The following is an 18557-nucleotide window of genomic DNA, read 5'->3' as shown; positions in this document are numbered from 1 at the left end:
GATCATGATGATTTTAACTGTATCAGTAGAGCATAAGAAAAATCTATTATGTCTGCATTTTTCTTTGTCATCTAAATCCCAGATGTTTAAATAATTTCTCTTTACTACATTTCTGACACCAAAACACAGGCAACAAACCCAAAAGTTGACAAATGAGACTACATCAGTCTGAACAATGCTTGTGCTCCAGAGGACATGATCAGTCAAGTGAAAGAATGATTTCAACTGTTCGGACTGCTGTAAAAGTTTTTGTGGGATGACTTAAACAGTAGACTTCTTTCACAGTTCTCAAGACCATGGAGTCAAGATCAGGGTGCAGTCATGGTTGGGCCGTGATAAGGGCCCTATTCCTGGAAGAAAGCGCCTCTATCTCTTAGAACATTAATGCTATCAGGAGGCCTCTTGCTCATGACTCAGTCACTCCCCACAAGGCCCCACCTCCAAATACCATCTCTGTTTGGTTCCTGTTGCTGTGACAAAATACCTGAGTAAAACTGCAAGAAGGAAAGATACCTTGTAGCTCACAATTTCAGTCCATGGCTACTTGATTCCATAATGGCTTGTGTCAAGGCACCATCATGGTGAGGAGGGAATGGCAGAACTAAGATGCTTGCCTCATGGCAGCTGGGAAGCCAGGGGAGACAGAGGAAAGGTGTAGGGACAGCATTACTCCTCAGTCTTCAAAGTACACCACCATTGACTCCACTTAGGCCTACTTTCTAATAGTGCACTCAGTTATGAGCTCATCAATTGATCCATGATGACAACAGCACACTTAGGATCTGTCCATAACACTTTCAGCTGGTGACATATGAATTTCTGGGGATATTTTACAACCAAATCATAGCATCACATTTGGATTAGAGTTTTAACATATGAGTTGTCAAGAGTACAAATATTCAGGCTCTAGTATTCCATCACTGGACCTCAGAAATTTACGTGCTTGTTAAGACCCAATCATTTATTCTAGGGCTGGAGAGTTGGTTCACCTGCTGCCCAACCTGATGATTAGAGGTTGATCCCTGGGACACACATGGTACATGTATGCATACAGATGTGTGCACTTGTGTGTACATGTGTGCGCACGCACACACAGATATAATAATAAAAAACCCATGTGGTTTAAATGAGAAACGTCCTCAGTTGGTGGGCCTGCTAGGGAAGGTGGTGGAGCCTTCGGAGCCTTGCTGGAGGAAATATGTCACTGGTGGTGGACAGTGAGAGTTTTCAGTCTCCTCTGCTCCCAGTTTGCTCTCTCTGCGTCCTGCTTTTGGTTGAAGATATCTCTCAACTTCCAGATCATGACCCATGCTTGTTACACTGCTGGCATGCCTCCTGGACAGCATGGACTCCCCCTCTGGAACTGTAAGCCCAAATAAACCCTTTCTTCTATAAGGTGATTTTGGTCATGAATTCTAGAAGAGTAACAGAAAAGTAACTAAACCCCCAAATCCACGTTTATTCCACCTCAACAGCCCCAGAGATCCTAACTCCAACATCTAAGATGCACCCACTTCAGACAGCAGTGAGATTTGTGTAATTGGGTTGTGTCAAAATTCCTTTCTAGTTACGGATGTGGAAAACCAAAGACGTTTTGTGCTTCCGAAGCCAGAGAGTGGGCAAGGAATAAGAGACACACTGGCATTCCAAAAGGAAAAATAGATGAGGAAGAGGAGTTAGGTCCTAAGTGATGTAAGGGAAGCTGCTTGAATATAGTCTTGGGTTCACTGCTCTGCCTTCCTGACCCATGGGGCGAGCAGCTACAACTCTTACCAGGTATTGAATCTTCCAGTCACTTGACTTTGGATCTCCAGCCTCCCGCAGTGTGAGCAAAAAATGTCTTTGTTAGTAAGAGGCAGAGAGAGGAGTGATTTACCTAGCAGCCAAGGAACAGCAAGGGTTTCTAGGAGCCATGGAGTTGTGACTGGCAAGAATTCCTCTGGTGTGGAATTTTTTTTTTTATATTGTGTGAATATGTCACTGCCATTGGTTTAATAAAGAAGCTAACTGACAAGTAGCTGGAGAGGATAAGGTTAGGCATAAGAGCTAAATTGAGACTTCTGGAAAGAAGGGAGGAGTTGGGAGTAGACACAAAGAGAAACAAGATGGGCATATCACACTGAGAAAAGGTACCAAGCCACGTGGTATATGGGTTAATTTAAATGTAAGATTTAGCTAGTAACAAGCCTGAGCTATTGGCTGAGCATTTATAATTAATATTAAGCCTCTGTGTGGCTACTTGGGAATGGCTTGTGGGACAGAAACTTTTGCCTACATTCTGGCCCTGAGATTCTCGCTTCCAGACAATGAGAGGATTCTTGGTTTTAAGTCATCATTTGTGGTAGCTTGCCACCGCCAACACAGGAAATGAGTAGCCCCAGCTTTCTTAAAAAAAGTTGGTGAGAGCCCTCATTTTTGCAGATGGTTTTGGGCGTGGGCCCTTGTTTTTTATTCACACATCACCCTTCTTGAGGGGAGAACTTTTCTTATTCTGTTCTCCCCAGTGTACATCAGAACACATGGTACAGACTCAGTATTCTGCAAACACTTAGGAAGTATTTGAACAAGTTTTATAATCCATGCAGCATTTATGTAGAATCAGCTAAAACCGAAACAGCTGGGCACACCTGTGGAGGATTTGCTTGGATCGTTCAAGGTCAGAAGACCCACCCTAAGTCTGGCCACAGCTGGCTGCAGCCCACACAGAAGGATGTGGAGAAGGAAGCTTTTGCTCTTTGCTTGTTTGTCCTCACTGGCATTTTCATCTACCCTGTTCCCAATGCATTCCTTACTTGTGTTAGAACCTATTTCTTTGGGATTCCAAGGAAGGCTGAGGACTGACAGCTCTCTGCCTTCTTCTACCTGTGGATAAGTTCGTGAGCTCTCAGCTACCAGCTACCCTTCCTGTCTGCCTGCTGTCTTTCTCCTCATCGTGTCGGTCATAGACTTTAACCTCTGTGACTGTGCACCCGGAATTAAATGTTTTCTTTTATAAGTTGCCTTGCTTATGGTGTTTTGTTACGGCAACGAAAAGTAACTAAGACAAGGATTTTGCCCTGAGTGTCTGATAAATCTGTGCTCAGTGGGCCAGGAATTTTCTTGTTGTTGTTATATAGTGTGTTCTCTCTTGTCAATACAATATTACTATTGATTTTTTTAAACTTTCTTAATAGAACAGGTCTGTATGTCCCTTTTGTATTATTTTTTCCAGTGCAGAAAATTCTCCCTGGTGAAACAATTGAGAGCAAAATGACATCCCTGCCTTTCAAGCCAGTTGATCAGGACCTGCTGTTGTGGTCAGGCTGCAGGCATGTTCTCTGGACTCAGTTTGACAGGAGGCACAAGTTGTGAAGATTTGCTGAGTCTCTCTCCTGTGGCATCTGGTTGTTGTGAGCTGTAAGAGCTGGTCAGGGATCCATGATGTCTGTGAGCAGTCGACCCATCAGTGCCTGAGATGTTAAAACCTTCGCATCCATAGAAAACCCTTTCTAGCAGGTACAGTGTGGTAAGAGTGTCCCACAGCTAACTTGTTTCCCATCATTATGGCAAAGGCAAAGGGCAGGATATGTCTCCCCTTGCTATTTTAGATGAAATACAGTACAGGAGGAAAGGAGCCTAGTCAGTGTAGTACAGATCCAGCCAGTGCTGAGATGCTAATGTAAAGCATAATTTGTTACAAACATCTTCTTGCCAACCTCTTTCAAATGATGGCTAAGTGTTTTCAGGCCCATGTATGAGAGTGGAGAAGAACAGCTTGCTTCTAATGGGTGATTATTGAAAATACCTTTCTCCCTTTCCCCTGAGAACCGCCTTTTAGAGTGAAAATCCCACACATTTCTTCCTGTGTCCTGTAAGTTGCCAAGCATTTGGATTCTGTCGCTAGGTCAGCCCCTTCCCCCATGCTGTATGCCCCGCCCTTCACTTTTGAATAAAACTTCCTTGTGTCTTTGCAGTCTGCATACGCCTTTATTCATAATTTCCTTGCATAGGATGGGGTGTTGGTTTAAGTGTCAACATGCCACAAATTAAAAATCACATGAGTAGGGACCATAACCTGACGAATTGTCTAGATTGCCTTACGTGATGTGGGAAGAGCACCCCAAATGTGGCAGCACCTTCTGCATCAGCCACATGTAAACATATATAAAAAAGGCACGGTAAGAGGAAGATTGCTCACCTCTTGCTCATTTGGCCTTGTCTCTTGTTGCCAAGGCTAAGGGAACACTGTAGAGGTGGTGGTGGGAAGATAGCAAGACCCAGAGTTAGAGAATACTGGGGCAAAACTGTGTCCCAGACATGACAGGACCACTACTCTTATGAATTCATGACAGCTATGGTTGTCCGAAAGGAATCAAGCCAGTCAACATGCCAGCCCTGATGGGCAGAGGGCATATGAGCTCCCCTTCCTGACTGAGGTGGCCGATGGTTTCTAAGGGAGGGAGAATCAGTTTCTTTCAGGGTGTGGTCCTTAGCAGGTTGGCTACACTTCACTGTATGGCCCCACCCCCATGCACACAGGAGTAGCACTAAATGGATTCAGTGTGCTAGATTTAAAAAAAAGAACCTGACATTGGGAGGGGGACACGGGTGAGATCTGGGAGGAGCTGGAGGGAGAAAATAGGGGGTTGAATATGATTGAAATACATTGTGTGAAATCCTCAAAGAATAAATTAAAACAATCTGTCTGTCTACCTACCTTCCATCTATCCAGTCATTCTATCTACTGGCAGAGTGAGGGGACTCAGGGCCTGACTATTGTTCTATGGTGTTCAGATGGAGGAGAAGTTTGGTTACTAAGGAGCAGAGCATTGATGCTTCTCTTTTCTGTATTAGTTTATTTTCTGTTTCTGTGACAAAACACTATCACCAAAAGTGACTTAAGGAAGAAAGAGTTTGTTTTGGCATGTGCTTCTAGAGGAAGAATCCATCATGGTCAGGGCATGGCAGCAGGGGGCCTGAGCAGGAAGCCGAGGGTGAACTGGAAGTGGGCCAGGGGCTGTGAACTCTCAAAGCCCACCCCCAGTGGTGTATTTCTGCAGCAAGGTTGCACCTCAGAAAGGGTCCAAACAGCATGGCCAGTTCTGAGCAACTGACCTGCCATGGTGTGTTTCAGCTGGCCATGAGGTGTAACCAAAGCAGGGATCATTGCATTACAACATAATTTTGATGATGGGTAACACAACTCTGTCCTGAAGTTTTCCATGTCTGGAGGAAGGGGGCGGGTCTTCTCTCCAGTCTGAAGATGATGAGTCTACCTTTTAATCCCTGGAAGGAGCTGAGCTCTGGCTTTGTCCTGAAAAGAAAACTGATGGTTACTTCAAAGGAGCTGCTGCTGGGGTTATACACAGTGTTCTTCCCCCTTTTTGTCTAATTAAAAACAAATGTCTTCACTTTAACATAGTAAAATTATATACAACAAAAACAGTTATCAAGTAAGAATTACAGTTATTATATCCAGTCCATCTGTACTAGGTAAATTTAGAGAAAATTCTCCATTATCTATCTTATCTTTCTGAGTCTAAAGTTTTATACCTAATTTACCCCTTATCATAGTTAAGGAAAACTTTAATTATTTAGTCCATCAAAGACCCCAGAAGGGTGTAATGTTACCTAATTATGGGGACATCTGGCTGCCTGGAAAGTCACCCAAAGTTCTTCTGTAACAATGGGGCACCCATCTTTAGCCTACAGGCCTAGTGTATCTGACAGAATTTTCTGAGAAGCAGTAATTTTGAAGGACTGTCTTACCTTGTCTTCACAAAGTTTGGCAGTCTCTTTCTTTTGCATCCTGCTGGCCCAGTTTGGACAGTATACTGTCAGCAACTGAGGTAAAGGCAGTTTCTTTCCCCAGTGGCTAGCTTTTGCCACAAAAAATCGAACTCCATATAGTTATTTTGATGTCCATTATACTTGTCCTTTACCTTACAGAAGCGTCTCCATTTCAGGAGGTCCTGTTTATTCGTTGTTCCTCTCACTGTCTATGCTACTGGTGTTATATTTAGGAATTGGTCTCCTGTACCAATGTGTTCAAGGCTACTTCCCACTTTCTTTTCTATGAGATTCAGTGTAGTTGGTTTATGCTGAGGTCTTTGATCCATTTGGACTTGAGTTTTGTGCATGGCAATGAATATGGATCTATTTGCATTCTTCTATATGTCAACATCCAGTTGTGCCAGCACCAATTGTTGAGTGTGCTTTCTCTTTTTCATTTTATAATTTTAGCTCCTTTGTCAAAAGTCAGGTGCTCACAGATGTGTGGATTAATATCAGCGTTTTCCTGCTTCCTGAACTAGCACAGACACTGAGATAGACAATTAATAAATGGGACCTCCTGAAACTGAGAAGCTTCTGTAAGGCAAAGGACACAGTCAGCAAGACAAAAATGGCAGCCCACAGAATGGGAAAAGATATTTACCAACCCCACATCTGACAGAGGGCTAATCTCCAAAATTTATAAAGAACTCAAGCAGCAAGTCTCCAAAACACCAAAGGACCCAATTAAAAAGTAGGGTACAGAATTAAATAGAGAATTCTCAATAGAAGAATCTAAAATGGATGAAAGACACTTAAGAAAGTGTTCAACATCCTTAACTATCAGGGAAATGTAAATCAAAACAACTCTGAGATACCATCTTACTCCTGTCAGAATGGTAAAATCAAAAACACCAACAAAGGTTTATGATGGAGAGGATGTGGAGAAAGGGGAGCACTCCTCCACTGCTTGTGAGAGTGACAACTTGTACAGCCACTTTGGAAATCAATATGGAGATTCCTCAGGAAAATGAGAATCAGTCTACCACAAGACCCAGCAATTCCACTCTTAGGCATAAACCCAAAGGATGTATGTTCACACAACAAGGATATCTGTTCAGCTATGTTCATAGCAGCATTATTTGTAATAGCCAGACCTTGGAAGCAGCTTAGATGCCCCTCAAATGAAGAATGAATAAAGAAAATGTGGTACATTTACATAATGGAGACTACTCAGTGGGAAAAAAAATCAATGGAGTTTTGAAATTCACAGGTAAATGGATGGCACTAGAAGAAACCATCCTCAGTGAGGAAACCCAATCACAAAAAGACAAACATGATATGTACTCACTCATATATGGATTTTAGACATAGAGCAAAAGATTACCTGCCACACTGCCAGAGAAACTAGTAAACAAGGAGGACCCTAAGAGAGACATACACGGTCCCCCAGAGAACGGGAAAGGAACAAGATATCCTGAGCTAATTGGGAGCATGGGGGAGGGGAGAGGGAGTTAGGAGAAAGAGAAGGGGAGAAGAAGAGGGGAGAGGAGGACATAAGGGAGCCGGAAGATTGAGTCAGGGGAAGAATAGAGGAGAGCAAGAAAAAAGATACCATAATAGAGGGAGCCATTATAGGTTTAAAGAGAAATCTGGCACTAGAGAATTTTCCAGAGATCTACAAGGATGACCCCAACTAACAATCTAAGCAATAGTTGAGAGGCTACCTTAAAAACCCTTTTCTGATAATGAGATTGATGACTACTTTATATGCCATCCTAGAGTCTTCATCCAGTTGCTGATGGAAGCAGAAGCAGACATCCACCGATAAACACTGTGCTGAACTCCTGGAATCCAGTTGCAGAGAGGGAGGAGTGATGAGCAAAGGGGTCAAGACCAGGCTGGAGAAACCCAGAAACAGCTGCCTGAACAAGGTGGGAGCTCATGGACCCTAGACTGATAGCTGGGAAACTAGCATAGGACTGTTCCAGACTCCCTGAACTTGGACCTCAGTGTGGCTATCTATGGAGGCTCTGGTAGTAGATCGGTATTTATTCCTAGTATATGAAAGGGCTTTGGGAGCCCATTCCACAGAGAGGGATACTCTTTCAGCCTAGACACAGGTCAGAGGGCCTAGGCTCTGCTCCAAATGATATGACAGACTTTGAAGATCCCCCATAGAAGGCCTCACCCTCCCTGGGGAGCAGAAAGGGGATGGGACAGGGAGTGAGTGAGGGGGGCAGAGGAGGCGGGGAGGGAGAGGGAACTTGGATTAATATTTAAAACAAGTCTTCTCATTAAAATTAAAAAATAAATATTAAAAAAGTTTCTTACACACAGTATTTCAAATACATGTCTTCAGGTATGCAATGAAGCAAAAGCTCTATCTTTTCAGATTCCTTTTGTCTTGTAACATTACAAAAAGAAGGAAATTATAAAAAATAAATGATAAAATACCATTTTTCTAAACTATTAAGAAGAACTTGAAGTGACCATATCCTACTCAGGAAAGGCACTTGTGCCACAAAATCCATATCATTCTTGCTTTGCACACTCCAACCTCTTCCCACAATACTGAAATCACCACTTACATGAACATACTGAAACATATACTCATAATTTAAAAATAAATAAATCAATCTTTTTTATTTATTTAAATTATAAACAAGCTTGCTTCACATGTCAGTCCCAGCTCCCTCTACCTCCCCTCCTCTCCTGTCCCCTGCCAACCCCCCCAACCTCCCATGCAGTCCCCTCTTGACTCTCGAGGGAGGTTGAGGTCCTTCATGGGGGATCTCCAAAGTCTGTCATATCATCCAGGGCAGGGCCTAGACCCTCCCCCATGTATTCAAGCTGAGAGAGCATCACTCCATGTGGAATGGGCTCCCAAAGGCCATTCAGATGCCAGGAATAAATACTGATCTAGTACTCGTGGTCCCAAAGCTTTCCAAGGCCTCCTCACTGACATCCACATTCAGGGGGTCTGGATCAGTTCCATGCTGGCCTCTCAGCCATCAGTCTGGGGTCCATGAGCAACCCCTTGTTCAGGTCAGCTGTGTCTGTGGGCTTCACCAGCCCAGTCATGATCCCTTCTCCCTTGCTGCAACTAGATTCCAGTTCAGTTCAGTGTTTAGCCGTGGGTGTCTGCTTCCATCAGCCACTGGATGGAGACTCTAGGATGGCATACCTCGTATGCCATCGTTATCAGGGATGGGTATTTAAGGTAGCCTCTTCACTATTGCTTAGATTGCCAGCTGGTGTCATCTTTGTAGATCTCTGGAAATCTCATTAGTGCCAGATCTTTCCTCAAACATATAATGACTCCCTCTATTATGGTTATCTCTCATCCTGCTTTCCTCTATTCTTCCCCCAACTCAGCTTTTCTGCTCCCCCATGCCCTCCTCTCCCCTTCTCTTTTCCCTCTCACTTTACCTCAGCTCCTTGTCCCTGCCCCCTATGCTCCCAGTCCACTCAGGAGATCCTGTCCCATTCCCCTTCTCTGGGGTACCATGCATATCTCTCTTAGGGTACTCTCTGATTCCCAGACTCTCTGGCAATGGGACTGTAGGGGGGCACTCCCCTGCTTTATGTCTAAAATCCATATATGAGTGAGTATATACTATGGTTTTCTTTTTTTGGACTGGGTTACTTCACTCAGGATGATTTCTTCTAGTGCCACCCATTTGCCTGCAAATTTCAAGATTTCATTGTTTTTTCCACTGAGTAGTACTCCATTGTGTAAATGTACCACATTTTCTTTATCCATTCGTCAGTTGAGGAGCATCTAGGTTGCTTCCAGGTTCTTGCTATTACAAATAATGATGCTATGAACATAGTGGAATAGATGTTCTTGTTGTATGAATGTGCATCTTTTGGGTATATGCCTAAGAGTAGAATTGCTGGATCTTGAGGTATTCTGATTCCCATTTTCCTGAGGACTCTCCATACTGATTTCCAAAGTGGCTGTATGAGTTGGCACTTCTACCAACAGTAGAGGAGTGTTCCCCTTTCTCCACATCCTCTCCAGCATAAACTGTCATTGGTGTTTTTGATTTTAGCTATTCTGACAGGAGTGAGATGGTATCTCAGAATTGTTTTGATTTGCATTTCCCTGATGGCTAAGGATGTTGAGCACTTTCTTAAGTCTCTCTCAGCTATTTTAGATTCTTCTATTGGGAATTCTCTATTTAGATCTGTACCCCACTTTTTAATTGGATTCTTTGGTGTTTTGGAGACTTGCTTCTTGAGTTCTTTGTAAATTTTGGAGATCAGCCCTCTGTCAGATGTGGGACTAGTGAATATCTTTTCCCATTCTGTGGGCTGTCTTTTTGCCTTGTTAACTGTGTCCTTTGCCTTACAGGAGGTCCCATTTTTAATTGTCTATCTCAGTGTCTGTGCTACTGGTGTTATGTTCAGGAAGCAGTCTCCTTTACCAATTCGTTCAAGAGTAAAATCTATTTTTTTTAAAGCTCCAAACAAATGTTAAAGTAACTAATGGCTTTCATGATGGGTCAGCAGTAAAAGCACTTTCTACAAGGCTGAATTTTACTGTTGATCTACACTAGAGAAGGAACCAACTCTCAGGTATCTTCTTCCAGAAATTATCTTAAGAAGTGCCTCAGGATGCACTGGCAGAAAACATCAGCACTGAGGTGGACCGAGGCCATGCTGGGAGACACTGCCAGAGACAGCAAAAGCCACCCAAAACTATTTGACCACAAGAGCCTCAGCCTCATCCCCACCTGCACCTAGAGGAGCAATCCCTGGAGCCATAGACAAGCTGCACCTAGAGGAGTGACCACAGGAATCATGGTTCTGCCTGTATCAAGAGGAGAAATCATCTGAGCCTTGGGCCCATCTACACCTAGAGGAGCAATCACTGGAGGATCAGTCCTGCTTGCACCTAAAGGAGCATTCAATAGAGCTACAGTCCCCAGCTACACCAACTGGAGGACAAGGGATCCCCTGAAGCACAAGTTCTACCTGTAGCAATTGGAGGAAGAGAAGGGTAGACAACAGGGTAAGAATACACTCAAGAATACAAAGAACAGTGCAGCACCACCAGAAACTAGTGGTTCTACAGCAACAGGACCTGAACATCCCAGCACAGATGAAGCCGAAGAAAACGGCATTAAAAATAACCTTAGAAGATGATTGAGGCCCTTAAAGAGGAAATGAAAAATTCCCTTAAAGAAATAGAGGAAAAGACAAACCCCTTAAAGAAAACCAAGAAAAAGCAAGGCAATCAAACAGGTGAAGGAAACAGTTCAAGACTTGAAAACTGAAACAGAGGCAATAAAGAAAACACAAGGAACTCTGGAAATGGAAAATCTGGGTAAATGATCAGGAACTACAGATGCAAATATAGACAAAAGAATAAAAGAGATGGAAGAGAGAATCTCGGACATCAAAGATACAATAGAGGAAATAGATTCATTGGCCAAAGAAAATGCTAAATCCAACAAATTCTTAACACAAAATATCCAGGAAATCTGGAAAACCATGACAAAACCTAAGAATAATATGGATAGAAGAAGTAAAAGAAGCCCAACTCAAAGGCACAGAAAATATATTCAACAAAATCATAGAAGAAAACTTTCCCAACCTAAAAAAATAGACATACCTATGAAAGTACAAGAAGTTTACAGAACACCAAACAGACTGGACAAAAAAAAGTCCCCTCACCACATAATAATTAAAACACTAAATATACATGATGGAAACCATGCTGTCAACCCTGGGAATGGCACATAAATATTTTGCAAATGGAGCTCCATAGATAGCAAGGCCCTTTGGAGAATCCCATGCAATTGACAAGGACCTAAGGAAACAATACTGCAAACCCCTGCACTGATCTTAGGGAGCTCACAGGCTTCAGGCTTCTGTAATGTTTGATATGTTTAGTCCTGTGGCTACTTAGTTTTGGTTTGTTAGTTGTGATTATGCCTGAGTTTACTGGCAACAAGTCTTTACAGAAAGATTAAATTTCTCTGATCCATTACAGAAACCAGTTTCTCCGGTTGTCCCGGCTGCCTTTGCAGTCATCCTGAATAAGCAGGAGGAATTCACCAAGGTTAATGACTATTGCTTATTCAATTCCAAGAAGAGATAAATATATTCCAAAGAACTTAAGAACTAGGAAAACAGTTTCTTAAAAGATGACAGTAGAAACTTATAGGAACACATAAGGAAAAAGTAAAGGACATGAAAGGTCAGATCTCTCTGGCATGAAGACATGAACACTCAGATATTTTTCCAATATCAAAGTATCAATAAAGGAATCTAAAACTCCCAGTTCCCTTAAAAAAGTACATGCCAAAATTGCCAAGAAGAATGAAAGTTTAGTCTCAATAGTTAGAGTTAAGTATTAATCATTACTATTTTGAGACTTATAAAGAATAGGATTATAAGTTTAATCTACCTAATAAAGGTGACATACAGATTACTGATATATACCTGAAAATGATATCCTAGGCATCACAATATACTCAGCTGATTTCATATTGTTGAGAACTAATCACAGCGCTTAAATGTCTTACTTTCTAAGTACATGTTTGCTGCAGGCTAGGGCACAGGATGAATAAGATGTTCCTGACTAGATGTAAACATTTGGCATGCTTTATAATGTTAGGGGGTAAATGTCAATGACATCAAGGGAGTGGGAAAGAAGAAGAGAAACTACAATGTTAATCATTTTTGGAAAATGATTGAAGAAGAATGATGTGAAATGGTTCATGCTTGAATGCATTGTATAAATAAAGACTACCTGAGTTAGTCAGGGCCATCAGTTTGAAAGACAGCTGGTGGTCAGACTTTTCATTTTTTGCTGGCTTCACACATCCATCCTGTGGTACAAGAACCCCACAGGAGCTGATGGTTTGCTGTATATTACTTTTATTATGTTTAAGTATGTTCCTGTTATCCATGATCTCTCTAAGACCTTTATCATGAAGGGGTGTTGGATTTTGTTAAAGGCTTTTTCAGCATCTAGTGAGATGATCATGTGATTTTTCTTACTCCGGTTGTTTATATAGTGGATTACATTGATGGATTTTTGTGTGTTAAACCATCTCCGCATCCCTGGGATGAAGCCTACTTGGTCATGGTGGATGATTTTTCTGATGCGTTCTTGGATCCAATTTTCCAGTATTTTATTGAGTATTTTTGCATCAATGTTCATGAGAGATATTGGTCTGAAGTTCTCTTTCTCAGTTTCATCTTTATGTGGTATGGGTATCAAGGTATTTGAAACTTCATAAAAAGAGTTTGGCAATGACCCTTTTCTTCTATGGTATGGAATACTTTGAGGAGAATTGGTATTAGCTGTTCATTGAATTTCTGGTAGAATTTTGCACTGAAACTATCTGGCTCTGGGCTTGTTTTGGTCGGAAGACTCTTGAAGACTGCTTTTATCTCCTTAGGGATTATAGGTCTATTTAAATTGTTCATCTGTTCTTGATTTAATTTTGGTTGGTGATATCTATCCAGAAAATTGTCCATTTCCTTTAGATTTTTCCAATTTTGTGGAGTTCAGGTTTTCAAAGTATTCTCTGGATTTCCTCAGTGTCTGTTGTTATATCCCCCTTTTCATTTCTGATTTTGGTAATTTGCATGTTCATTCTCTTCTGTTTGGTAAATTTGGATAAAAGTTTGTCTGTCTTCTTGATTTTCTCAAAGAACCAACTCTTTGTTATGTTGATTCTTTGTATTGTTTTCCTAGTTTCTGCTTTATTGATTTCAGCCCTCAATTTGATTATTTCCTAGCATCTACTCCTTTGGAGTGAGTTTGCTTCTTTGTGTTCTAGAGCTTTCAGTTGTGCTGTTAATTATAAATGCTCCACCAATAACTTAGGCTTGTTACTAACTAGCTCTTACAAGTTAAATTAACCTGTATTGCTTATCTGCACTCTATCATAAATTGGTACCTTTTTGAGCATGGCATGTTCATTCCCTGCTTCCTCTGCACCTGGCTGGTGACTCTGCCCTTCTTCATCTTAGTGTCCTCTCAGTCTGGCTTTCCCATCTAACTTCTTTTTGCCTAGCTATTGGCCAGTAAACCCTTAATTAAATCAGTGCTAGCAATATATATTCATAGTGTACAAAAGGATTATTCCACCGCAGTTCCAAACCATCTTAAGTTCTTAACTGCTCTACCCTGTTTCAGCATACCAGAGCACAAGGTAATTCCAACTATTTAAATGACCATGTCTAACCTTGGTCAACCTTACTGTGGTGGCTTGAATAACAACAGTCCTATCTTATGTAGGGTTTCTATTGCTGTAAAGAGACACCATGATCAGAATAAATCTCATTTAAAAAAACCAATTAATTGGGGTGGCTTGATTACAGTTCAGAGGTTTAGTCCATTTTCATCATGGTAGGAATCAAGGCAGTATGCAGGCTGACACGATGCTAGAAAAGAAGCTGAGAGTTCTTATATCTTGACTCACAGGTAACAGGAAGTGGTCTGATATACTGGGAGGTATCTTGAGCATATATGAGACCTCAAAGCCTGCCTCTACAGCAACATACTTCCACCAACAAGACCATACCTCCTAATGGTGTCACTCCCTTTGGGGACCTTTTTTTTTTTCTAACCACCATAGGTCCCCCATAGGCTCAAATAGGTGTGGCCTTGCTGGAGTATATGTGGCTCTGTCAGAGGAAGTGTGTCATTGGGGGTGGGCTTTGAGTTTTCAAAAGCCCATGCGAGGCCCAGTCTTACTTTCTTTTGGACTGCAGATCTCTCAGCTACTGCTTCAGGACCATTGGGTTAATGGACTAACCCGCTGAAACTATATGAAAGTCCTCAACTTAATTCTTTCTTTAATAAGAGTTGTCTTGGTCATGGTGTCTCTTCACAGCCATAATAAAGTGACTAAGAAACTTACCATTGTAAGAAAGCCTTTCCTGCTGGCATGGTGATACACTCCTTTAATCTCAGCTCTAGGGAGGCAGAGACAGGCAGATATCTGTGATTTGATGCCAGTCTGATCTACAAAAGTGAATTCTAGGCTATACAGGCCTATGCAGTGAGATATTGCCTCAAAAAACCTCACCAAAAAACAGCAAAACAAACTAAACAAACAAATAATAAACCAAAGAATAGCAGAAAGTATCCTACGTTCCAAAAACAAGAAAGCCTTTCTTCGAAATTAAAGAAGCCCTCAGAAAATGGAAAGATCTCCCACGCTCTTGGATAGGTAGGATCAATGTAGTAAAAATGGCAATCCTGCCAAAAGCAATCTACAGATTCAATGCAATCCCCATTAAAATCCCAGCACAATTCTTCACAGACCTTGAAAGAACAATAATCAATTTTGTATGGAAGAACAAAAGACCCAGGATAGCCAAAACAACCCTGTTCAACAAGGCAACATCTGGAGGCATCACCATCCCTGACTTCAAGCTCTATTATAGAGCTATAGTCCTGAAAACAGCTTGGTATTGGCACAAAAACAGACAGGTAGACCAATGGAATCGAATTGAAAACCCTGATATTAACCCACACACGTACGAACATCTGATCTTTGACAAAGAAGCTAAAAATATACAATGGAATAAAGAAAGCATCTTCAACAAATGGTGCTGGCATAACTGGAGGCTGGCATGTAGAAGAATGCGAATCGATCCATTTTTATCGCCATGCACAAAACTTAAGTCCAAATGGATCAAAGACCTCAACATAAATCCAGCCACACTGAACCTCTTAGAAGAGAAAGTGGGTGGTACCCTTGAACGAATTGGTACAGGAGACAGCTTCCTGAACATAATACCACTAGCATAGACAGTGAGATCAACAATTAATAAATGGGACCTCCTGAAACTGAGAAGCTTCTGTAAGGCAAAGGACACAGTCAGCAAGACAAAAAGGCAGCCCACAGAATGGGAAAAAATATTCACTAACCCCACATCTGACAGAGGGTTGATCTCCAAAATTTATAAAGAACTCAAGAAGCAAGTCTTCAAAATACCAAAGAATCCAATTAAAAAGTGGGCTGCAGAACTAAATAGAGAGTTTTCAATAGAGGAGTCTAAAATGGCTGAGAGGCACTTGAGAAAGTGCTCAACATCCTTAGCCATCCGGGAAATGCAAATCAAAACAACTCTGAGATACCATCTCACTCCTGTCAGAATGGCTAAAATAAAAAAAACACCAATGGCAATTTATGCTGGAGAGGATGTGGTGAAAGGGGAACACTCCCCCATTGCTGGTGGGAGTGCCAACTGGTTCAGCCACTTTGGAAAGCAGTATGGAGATTCCTCAAAAAAAATGGGAATAAACCTACCACAAGACCCAGCAACTCCACTCTTAGGCATATTTCCAAAAGATGCCCATTCATACAACAAGGATGTCTGTTCCACTATGTTCATAGCAGCATTATTTGTAATAGCCAGAACTTGGAAGCAACCTAGATGCCCCTCAACCGAAGAGTGGATAGAGAAAATGTGGTACATTTACACAATGGAGTACTATTCAGCAGAAAAAAACAATGGAATCCTGAAATTTGCAGGCAAATGGATGACACTAGAAGAAACCATCCTGAGTGAGGTAACGCAGTCACAAAAAGAGAAACATGGCATGTACTCTCTCATATATGGATTTTAGACCTAGATCTGGGGAGTGCCAGCCTACAATCCCATGGCCAGAGAGTCTGGGAAACTGAAACTTCATTCAGTGGCTGATGGAAGAAGAGGCAGACTCCCACGGCTAAGTACTGAGCTGAACTCAAGAAAGCCAGTAACAGAGAGGGAGGACTGATGACCAAAGGAGTTAAGACTGGGCTGGTTTAACCCTAGAAACAGCTGACCTGACAAGGGTTAACTCTTGAATCCCAGGCTGATGCCTGGGAATCCAACATGGGACTGATCAAGACCCCATGAATGGGGGTGTCAGTGAGGAGGCCTAGGTAATCTATTGAGCCTTGGGCAGTAGATCAGTATTCATCCCGAGTATACACATGGACTCCCATCCAACAATGTGAGATGAGCTCTCACCCTGAACTCTTGGGGGAGGGTCTAGGCCCTGCCCTGGAAGAAATGACAGACTATGGACACCCCCCATGGAGGGCCTCACCCTGCCTGGGAAATGAGGGGATAATGGGGGGTTTGCGGGGAGGGCACGGGAGGAGGGGAGGGAAAGCGACAGGGACCTGGAACTGACTTGTGAACCAACCATATTTCTAATCTAAATTTAAACTTAAAAATAAAAAATTAATAATAAAAAAGAAAGCCTTTCTTCAATTAGCAGATTAATTAGATTAAATATTACATTGAGACAAAATCTTGTTATAGGTAGCCCAGACTGGCCTAAAACTCACAATTCTCTTGCCTCAGCCTTCCTATTGATGGGATTTTAGGCATTCAAACACAAACAGTCCCCTTCAATTTTGTCCAACTGGGACACGAGCATTAGTAAGCATCAAATTGTGTGCCACTTTGTGGGCATCTGCAAATCGGGTCACTCAGAAATATGGACTGCTGTACCCAAGAGGAGACCTCTCTGCTCATAAAGATGCCTACCACTGGGAGCCAGCTCTCTAGGTATTACAATGAATACTGTTGAATACAACTAGTGTGAGTCTGCTTTCTTCACTCATAGAAACTACCACATCAGTCACCAGACATGCTGCCTTGATGAGAATGGCATGCCACTGGAGACAAACAAGTGAATGATGGGAACAAAACCCATCGTGACAAGAGTTCTTTCCCAACCCCACTTTCTTCTACTCAGCAGGTGTCATCAGGCTGCTGGAATCACATTTTGTTCAGCAACACCCTCTGACATGACACCTTGCTTTGGCATGAGATGAAGGCGATGCGGCCAAGCAACTGTGCATGGAAACATCTGAAACTGTGAACCAGAGTAAACCTTTCTTCCTCTAGCTTGGTATTTTGTTATCATAATGAAAGCTGACTAATACAGGGGCCTACGAATGGCCATCTCCACTACTATTGTTCCTTCCAAGAGTAAAACTAATACATGGAGGAAGTCAGGAAGTAGAAAGAACTGGTGCTTGATCCTCAATGATGAAGAAGGGGTCAAGGGTCAAGCCATCTCTTCCCTGTAAAGGACCCACATCCCTGGGGCAGCATCATCATAGACAGGACAAACTTTCATTGCTGTAGGCAAGGTACAGAGTCTTACTTTTATTACTCCCCCCCCGTCTGTCTCTCTGTCTCTCTAACACACACGAGTTAGACAAGTTAGTTCTCTTCTTCCATGGGATTCTGGGGATCGAACTCTGGTATTAAGGTTTGTGCAGCAAGCACTTTTGTGGCTAAGCCATCTTGTTGTTCCAGAAGTCTTCTTAATGATACTCCCTGTGTAGTCCATCATGCCGCTGCTGCATGGAAGAACATTGTTGACAAAGATGAACAAGGGTTATCAACCAGACTGACTGAACTCAAGAACTAGAAGTAGACAACCATGATTCCATGATTATCAGGTATTCAGGGTAGCTTGGGCAATGTTTCTGTTCTCACTAGGGTTTGGTCTCAGAGCTTTTTTTCATACCTTCTGGTCTTCAGAGAGTCTTTAAAAATATGTTCCTCTTTCTTTCTTTTTCTTTTTAGCTCATATTTCCTAGGAAATGGACCAGACTGAGGTACCTGGAGGAGAGGGGCAGATGTCTTCAAACAAAATCCTAGGAAAACAAGATTATGTATTGCTTAATTTCTGAAAATGTGACCAGAGGCTCATAGGAATCTAATCCAGTGTCTTTTTCCTAGGACTGATAGTTCAGATTTGCTAATTCAGTGTTCTTGGAGACATCACAGAGCGTAAATACAAACAATGGGTTCAT

Source organism: Mesocricetus auratus, unplaced genomic scaffold, assembly GCF_017639785.1.
Source record: "Mesocricetus auratus isolate SY011 unplaced genomic scaffold, BCM_Maur_2.0 Super-Scaffold_100004, whole genome shotgun sequence".
Classification (NCBI taxonomy): Eukaryota; Metazoa; Chordata; class Mammalia; order Rodentia; family Cricetidae; genus Mesocricetus; species Mesocricetus auratus.
The sequence above is the reverse complement of the archived record's forward strand: the minus strand, read 5'-3'. Positions refer to the sequence as shown.